This window comes from Oryctolagus cuniculus, chromosome 4 (genome assembly GCF_964237555.1).
Source record: "Oryctolagus cuniculus chromosome 4, mOryCun1.1, whole genome shotgun sequence".
In the NCBI taxonomy this organism is placed as follows: Eukaryota; Metazoa; Chordata; class Mammalia; order Lagomorpha; family Leporidae; genus Oryctolagus; species Oryctolagus cuniculus.
Genome location: NC_091435.1, coordinates 102,363,585 through 102,371,800, shown reverse-complemented (window position 1 = coordinate 102,371,800; position 8,216 = coordinate 102,363,585). Strand labels below are relative to the sequence as shown.

Below are 8,216 nucleotides of genomic sequence, written 5' to 3'. Positions count from 1 at the left end.
TGAAGTGTTGCTCCTGGACTTCCTTGTGCCTGAGAATAAAAAGAGAAGGAGCAGAAGAGCCCAAAGGGTCCCTCTCAGATTGGACTCATTCTGAGGGATTAAATGAAAACAAATCATTTCATTTATCTTACTTCACTTCTTTTGGTGGACTGTGATTTTAAAAATTTTAACTACCGGAATTAGAACATAAGTAGCTTCTCATTTTAACAATGTACATGATGCAGGTCTCTCTAAGAACATTCTAAGTCTTCTCTAAGCGTTTCTTCTTCCCTCCCCGTACGCCCCTAGGTACTTCTCTCTTTTGGGAATACATAAACACGTAGGCACAAGTAAGGAGACTTTGATTTCATTCTGCTTAGAAATATTTATTTATTTATAGAAGAGGCTCATACTAAACAAACTATATCAGAACATGCTGTCTCTGTTTTAATGCAGTCTGTCGTGGTTGTTTCTGGCTGCCCTGTCTTCTGAGCTCCGCGGGACTCCAGCTCTGTGCCCTGAACGGGGCACCTGTGCACCCAGGTACGTTTCTGCCTTCACTCGTCTTTCGAGTGCTCTGGTTTTCTCTCTCTGACCAGGTATAAAGACAAAGTCATCATCATCCATTCTCCTTTCTCGTTGCTCGGCACGTGGGAACTGACCGTTTTGAGCTGTTTCTCACCAAGCCCCAGGGCTGCATTTCGGCTCTTGGAAATGGAGTCCTTGTTGTAGGTGCATGCTTTGGGTGCCAGGCATTTTGTGTTCCTTGGCCACTAGCCAGTTCCCACACCTATGTGCAGAGCTAAGAATCTGTGCAACTGCGGTGACGCGGATGATTGTGCAATTGCCCGGATCCTTCAGGGAAGGGGGGAGTGCTGCCGCGTGAGCCAGGTGAGAGTGGCCATGGACACCTTGCACAGGAAGGAAGAGCTCTCTCCTTTATTAAAGTATTCCCTAGCCGCGCGGCTAAATCTTGGGTGTAGGGTAGGCATGGCAGGTGGCTAAAGTGCCCCTGGGAATTGTGAAAGTGGTCTTCCTTTGTTAAAGTTTATTGTTCCCCAAAGTGATTTATGTAACCAGGTACTGGGCTAGGGATCTCCCCTGGCTCACAGACTGCCTGCTTTTCCTAGGGTTACTGTAACAATGTAGCACCAACTTGTCGACTTCAAACAACAGAAATCTGCCCTCTTACAATGTTGGAGACTACAAAGAGGCGCTGGTGAGACAGCTTCCAGCATTTGGTCCATGCAGGTATTCCTTTGTTTGTGTTGTCATCACTCTGATGCCTGCCTCCATCTTCCCATGATGGGCTTCTCTCTGCGTGTGTGTGTCTCTGGATCTTCACAAAGTTTCTCGCTGCCTGGCAGAGTCTGTGTCCAAATTTCCCTCTCTTCATAAGGGCACCAGTCATACGATCACTGGATCAAAGCCAATGCCAATGACATCATCTCAACTTGCTTGAATGTGTAGGACACATGTAAAAAAAAATCCACCAGTGTGAGGCCACTGGTCGTTGTCTTAGTCTTTTTCCTGTGGCTGGAACAGAGTAGCTGAGACCAGGTAACTTACAAGGAAAAGAAGTTCATTCTACTCATGGCTGTGGAGCCTGTGAAGTCCGAGAGCTTGGCTTCCCTGATTCAACTCACAGGGAAAGCAGAAGGATGGGCAGACACTATCTTTTTTAAATTTATTTCTTTACTTGAAAGTAAGTGTTTTATACACACACACACACACACACACACAGAGGGGAGAGAGAGAGAGAGAGAGAGAGAGAGAGAGAGACCCTTCATCTCCTGGTTTACTCCCCAAATGGCTGCAATGGCTGGGGCTAGGCCAGCAGAAGCCTTCTGGATCTCCCACATGGGCGCAGCGGCACAAGGACTCGGGCCATCTTCTGCTGCTTTCCCAGGTGCATTAGTAAGGAGCTGGATCAGAAGAGGAGCAGCCAGGACCCTAACTGATGCCCACAGGTGGCAGCTTTTTCTGCTACCTCACAATGCTGGCCCACAGACACTTGTAGAAGAGGCAAAATATCGGGGAACCCATTCTAGTGATAACTGAACCCGCTCTAGTGATAACAATCTAGTCCCTTGAAAGTGAGACATTATTCACTACTGAGACAACTAGCCCAGTTCTCTGAGAAAGGCACCAATCCCTTTTAAGTACCTAATCATTTCTTTTTTTTTTTTTTTTTTTTTTTACGGGCAGAGTGGACAGTGTGAGAGAGAGACAGAGAGAAAGGTCTTCCTTTTTGCCGTTGGTTCACCCTCCAATGGCCGCCGCTGCAGCCGGCGCACCGCGCTGATCCGATGGCAGGAGCCAGGATCCAGGTGCTTTTCCTGGTCTCCCATGGGGTGCAGGGCCCAAGCACCTGGGCCATCCTCCACTGCACTCCCTAGCCATAGCAGAGAGCTGGCCTGGAAGAGGGGCAACCGGGACAGAATCCGGCGCCCTGACCGGGACTAGAACCCGGTGTGCCGGCGCCGCAAGGCGGAGGATTAGCCTATTGAGCCACGGCGCCGGCTAGTACCTAATCATTTCTTAAAAGTCCTACCTCCTCCTGGCAAGGCCATACAGGCGATGAAGTTTCCGCATGAGTTTCAGAGGACACAAATCATCTTGGATGATAGAAGACTTCACACAGATGTCTGTGTGTTGGGGGTGGGGTGGAGGACACACAATGCAACCTGTGTCAGAGTTTAAGATCTTACCCCCAGTGGGCCAGCATTCATTTAGTGCAATCATTAGGGAAACAGACACAAAGTAACAAAGGGAGAAGGGCTACAAGGGAGAGATAGAGTGTCCTAGAAATTCGCATAATGAGAATTAGCCCTGGTCAGGATCTGGGAAAGCAATGCTTGGCTGAGTATGTATTAACTGGGTGCACAGCAGGGGAAGAGCAGGCTCTGGCAGAGCAATCAGCACATGCAAGTCCCCGGAGGGAGACGGATGCAGTACCTAAGACTTGTGAGACTGAAGAGGAGTGATGGGGATGAGTAATGCTGGAGAGGTTTGCTACCACCAGACCATGCAGAGCCCGCGCATCAGTGATGGATAGTTTTGCCCTCCTCCTAAGACAGGCAGTCAGCGACTGCAAGGTGTAAGCAGAGGGCAACTTCATCTGATGTGTGTGTCACAGCCAACACTGCAGTTGCCATGGGGACAACAGGTGGGGCAAAGCAGACGGTGGGACTGCAGGTCAGACCGGAAGCCAGGCCGGGTGTGAGGTGGTGCCGCTCAGACTGGGTGGTAGAACTGGAGATCCATAGAAGACGGCAAACTTCAAAGATTATTTGGAGGATGAAAGAAAATAGAAAGCAGGGGTTGACTGGCAGGAGTAAGGACCTTGCTAGGGGTGGTATGGAGGTTCCTGGCTGGGAAGGCTGGTGATGACTTCACTGAGAGCCAGCCCTGGAGGACAGCTGGTTTGGGCTGGGCTGGTCAATGAGAACACTTACATGTGAATTGATGTGGAGACACAAAGAGGAAACATCAGCAGGCAGTTGGATAAGAGGCGGCTTCAAAGAAGTTCATGGAGGATGTGCATTATGAAAAAAAGATGGGGGTAAGAACAAGTTTTTGCACAAAATAACCTTTTAATCCCATTTTTCTTTTTAAAAATATTTTTAAATATTTATTTTATTTATTTGAAAGAGTTACAGAGAGAGGTAGAGACAGAGAGAGGGGTCTTCCATCTGCTTGTTCACTCCCCAGATGGCCGCAACAGCTGGAGCTGCGCCGATCCGAAGCCAGGAGCCAGGAGCTTCTTCCAGGTCTCCCATGTGTGTGCAGGGGCCCAAGGACTTGGGCCATCTTCTACTGCTTTCCCAGGCTATAGCAAAGAGCTGGATGGGAAGAGGAGCAGCCGAGACCAGAACTGGTGCCCAAATGGGATGCCGGCACTGCAGGCCAGGGCTTTAACCCGCTGTGCCACAGCATTGGCCCCTAATCTGATTTTTCCAAGAATATTTTGAAATATCTTTGTGCAAGGCCCTTCTAGAGGCAGCTACCACATTATTCAGTAACTGTAATTGAATACAAAACTAAACAAAGAGGCTGGGAAGGGGTTCTGGCCACTTCTCATACCCTGGGGAAAGTTCTAGGGCCTTGGGGATTGCAAAACAGTTTTGCTTTAAGTACAAGCAGGGCATTTCTTACTAGTCACATTAACTGTAATTTTGGTAGCTACCATCAGACAATGAAGGGGATCACGGAGAAAGGCCAGGTCATGAAGCCTTGAAGACAAAGTTAACTGGGGACAGAAATGGCACACAGTCCTTCAAATTTTAATTTTTCCTTGAAATGTGGCACTAAAATATCAGGATGAATAATCTCTAAATCTAATGGTTTGTTTTGTACCAGAGAGCAAGATTTATATAAATCTGAGTGGGCACTTGGATGCCTGCATCCCGTATCAGAGTGCCTGGGTTCAAGTCCCAGCTCTGGCTCCTGATCCCAACTTCCTGTTAATGCTCTTCTTGGGAGGCAGCAGTTGATGTCTCAAGTACCTGGGTCCCTGCCATCCATGTAGGAGATCTGAACTGAGTTCCCAGCTTCTGGGTTTGACCTGGCCCAGTCTTGGCTGTTGTAGGCCTCTGGGAAATGAACCAGTGAGTCGGAGATCTCTGTCTGTCCCTCTGCTTTGTACTACAAAATTAAATAAAAAATATTTTTATAAACCCTTCTTTTAAAAAAGGCTTATTTATTTGAAAGTCAGAGCTACAGAGACAGACAGAGAGAGAGAGAGAGAAAGAGAGAGAGATCTTCCATTGGCTAATTTACTCCCCTAATGGCTACAGCAGCCACAGCTCAACCAAGCCAAAGCCAGGAACATCATCTGAGTCTCCCACATTCATGGTATTGGGCCATCTTCTGCTGTTTTTCCCAGGCCATTAGCAGGGAGCTGGATTGGAAGGGGAGCAGCTGGGACAAGAACTGGCGCCCATATGGGATGCCAGCACAGGCAGTACCCGCTACCCCACAATGCCGGCCCCTCTAGGTAAACCCTTGTGAAAAAGGTGATGCAGTTAGTCCCACTTCCTCTAACCTTACAAGGATCCTCTCAACCACATACAACTTTATTTCCCTGTCTGTCCTCCGGACAACACCTGCTTTCTCTTACCTTGAAACTTCCTCCACATTTTCCCTTCGCTTTGCAAGTTGAGTATTAAAATGTTTGCCATCGTTCTCTTGCCGCTAGAATTCATGCAGGCTCTTCAGTGGCGTCCTTCCTCACCTCTCCCACTGGGCTCTCACAAGTGAGCTGATCTCAATCTGCTCTGGGAGTTCTGTCCTGCCTTTCACTGCCAGTGCCTTGTCTTCACATCCCACATGGCTTTGATTATTCAGACATTTGCCAAAACTGAAAAAGAGGAGCTAATAAATAGTATGAGGTTATTTCAAAGAGTTCATGGATCATGCATTCAAAAGTTTATTTTGATGCAAAAAAATTTTCAAAATCCATGCATATCTGGGGTCATCAAAAAGTTGATGAGAAATGGATCTCAAAATTTTTTGCGCCAAAATTGCATTCTATTTTTCTTTGAACTTTAAAAAGTGCCCTCATACAGCACGTTCTTTCTGGTTTGGCTCTAATCTGAGGCAATTTCTTTCCAACTTGGAGAAAAGTTACCTTAGCAGCATCCAAGCAACTAATGAACTCAATTAACTTTCCCCCTCCTCCTTTATCAATATTCAATTAACATTCAATCACTTCTTCGCTGTGCTCCATGGTTTTATAGCCTGCGGAGCAAGTAGCTGGAGTGGAACAAAACTACAGAAGCAAGGTGAGGAGTCACAGAGGGAGACAGGGAATGTGGTGACATCTCTGTGCTCCCTCTCCCCTTGGCCTAGTGGAAGTCCTGTGCATGCAACTTCAGTGCAGCCCCTGGGAACAGAGGGGGTAGTGATAAAACTCGGGGTGGCAAAGACTAACCTTCTAGCATGTGAGGCAAGAGCAGAAATGGGTAGATTTAAGAAAAATCTAATAATCTTTTCTCTTATCGTGTTGAGGTTGTGGACTGAGAGTCATGTCACAATGGCTAAAAGTAGTGGAGGGCAATCAAATGTCACCTATTAAGTTTATAACCTGCTTTACTATGAAGGTCAAGAAGTAGAAGGTGATCTGTTCTTAAAAGAATGGAAAGGCAGCTGAGCCAGATCTGAGTCTCACCCCCTTGGTGTGCCTGCAAGCTGAGAAACAGCCTCATCTCCATACTGACACAGAAACCCAGATGCTGTCCTCACCTTCTTCAAATAAAGTTGCTCAACTGGAAATTCTCAATTCTGTTTCCACCACTCCATTTCCTTTTTTGGGGGGAGTAAGGGTGAGGATTGTTCAACAAAACCTATTGCTCAGCAATTAAAAGTCCAGTATGCTTTTTTCTGTATAACTTACTGTGAGCTTATTAACATCAGATAAAGTGTGAATTTTCATCATTTATTTGTGTTCTTCTGTTTTCTTGACCGATTCTTCATTTTTCCTTCCAAAACATCATATGCCACACTTGAGACCGTGAAGGATTTTTAAATACCATGCCCAAAAGATCTGAATGTTCACTTGCAGACGCCTAACATGCACTCTTGGGACCTCAGGACATTCAGAAGGGTCCGACTAGTCTATTCACAGCTATCTTCTATGATGGGTTTAGGAAACACTTGCCACACCTTCAGACATTTACAAAACACATGGGCTTTCAACACGCCCACGAGATTGGCGATGGGCCTGCACTTGCACGTTGCTGACTGCTTCTGATGCACACCTCCCGTGGTGCACACACAGGAAAGTCCACCTGCCCTACTCAATGTCTCCATCATGCACCTGGCCACGTACTTCTGTTCTGCATCATCTTCTCTGGGAATGAAAGACAGTGAGACTAAATATATTTATTGTATTCTGCCAAATCAACCATTTAGATAAAACTAGTGCATCAATTCACAACTACAAAAATTGCCTCAGCATCCCTTGCTGGCTGCTTACTCCCAGTCCTCGCCGAGTACTTTGGTGATCTCATTAGGAATGTCCTGTGAACTAGATGCCACTGTCCCCATTTTACAAATGAGGGCAGTGAGGCTTGCATAATGCATGTGTCATGATTAAGGTCACACGTTGAGTCACCAAAGATGTGGGATTTGGATCCAGGTCAGTTTAATACCAAAGACATTTACTCAGTACTCAGTTACCAACTATTCTGTCTGCATGAGCAGGGAGGAGAAATGATTTCCCTACTTAAGCACATGTCCGCTTCAAATTTCCTGTCCAAGGATGCTCTGACCTTGATGAGTCATCAAATAAAGCTGATGATTCCAGAGGTGCAAGTCAAGTGTGTATACAAGAGGTTGATTCTACACAAAATGCCATTGTGTAGAGTAACTGTATACACTATTTATTTATGAGCAGCTGACTCTAGGACTCAGGGCTGCCAGATTTAGTAAATGAAGTTACAAGGTACCCAGTTAAATTTTAAATTCAGATAAACCATGAATAATTTTTAGTACAAATATATCTGATGCTCTTTTTGAGACATATTTATACTAAATATATTTTCATTATTTGCTTGAAACTTACATGTAACTGGGTATCCTATATTTTATCTGGCAGCCCTATTGGGATCGTGTTCTGTGGCTGTAAAGCCTCTGCTTGTATTCTTCACTATCCTAACACTGAGTTCTGTGGCTAAAACTGCTCCCCCCCCAAAAAAAAATCTCTGTCTGTATCTCTTACGTGTGTGTTTGTGTGCGTGCGTCTCTCTTGTGTTCTCTCTCTGTAATTCTGCCTTTCAAATAAATAACTACATTTTAGAAAAATCCATAAAAAATAAATCCACAAGCAAGTGAAAGACAGTGAAATATTTGTAATTCATGGAACAAATTAACTGTATGTCTAATAAATGCAGAACTCCTAAAAGGCACTAAGAGAAAGACATGACAACCAAGACTGAGCAAAGGATACTCACGGTCAATTTATAGAAAAGGAAATAAAAGTAGCCAGTTAATGCTTGAAAAGATATTTAATAACATTAGTATTCAAAAAGTCAACCAAAGTAAACTAAAATAATAATGACACACCATTTACCCCAATTTGGCTACAAAATAGTAAAATTTTATGATTGCCAGCATTGGCAAGGGTGAGCAAAAATGAGTCCTTTTTCTGTCTGTACAAATGCCAATTAGTAGTCTTTAGTGCTAGACTTTTCTCTCTCTCTCTCTCACGCACGCACACACACACACACAGAGCT

The 8,216-nt window shown here is 45.4% G+C and overlaps 1 long non-coding RNA gene across 1 annotated transcript; it reads left to right on the top strand.

Annotated features, from left to right (window-relative positions):
- Positions 1–252: 252 nt before the first annotated feature.
- On the top strand, positions 253–2,131 carry LOC103350452 (uncharacterized). The gene is made up of 3 exons (XR_007908652.2): positions 253–329; positions 436–522; positions 1,110–2,131. It is a non-coding gene; the product is annotated as an uncharacterized lncRNA (long non-coding RNA).
- The last annotated feature ends 6,085 nt before the right edge of the window (positions 2,132–8,216 follow it).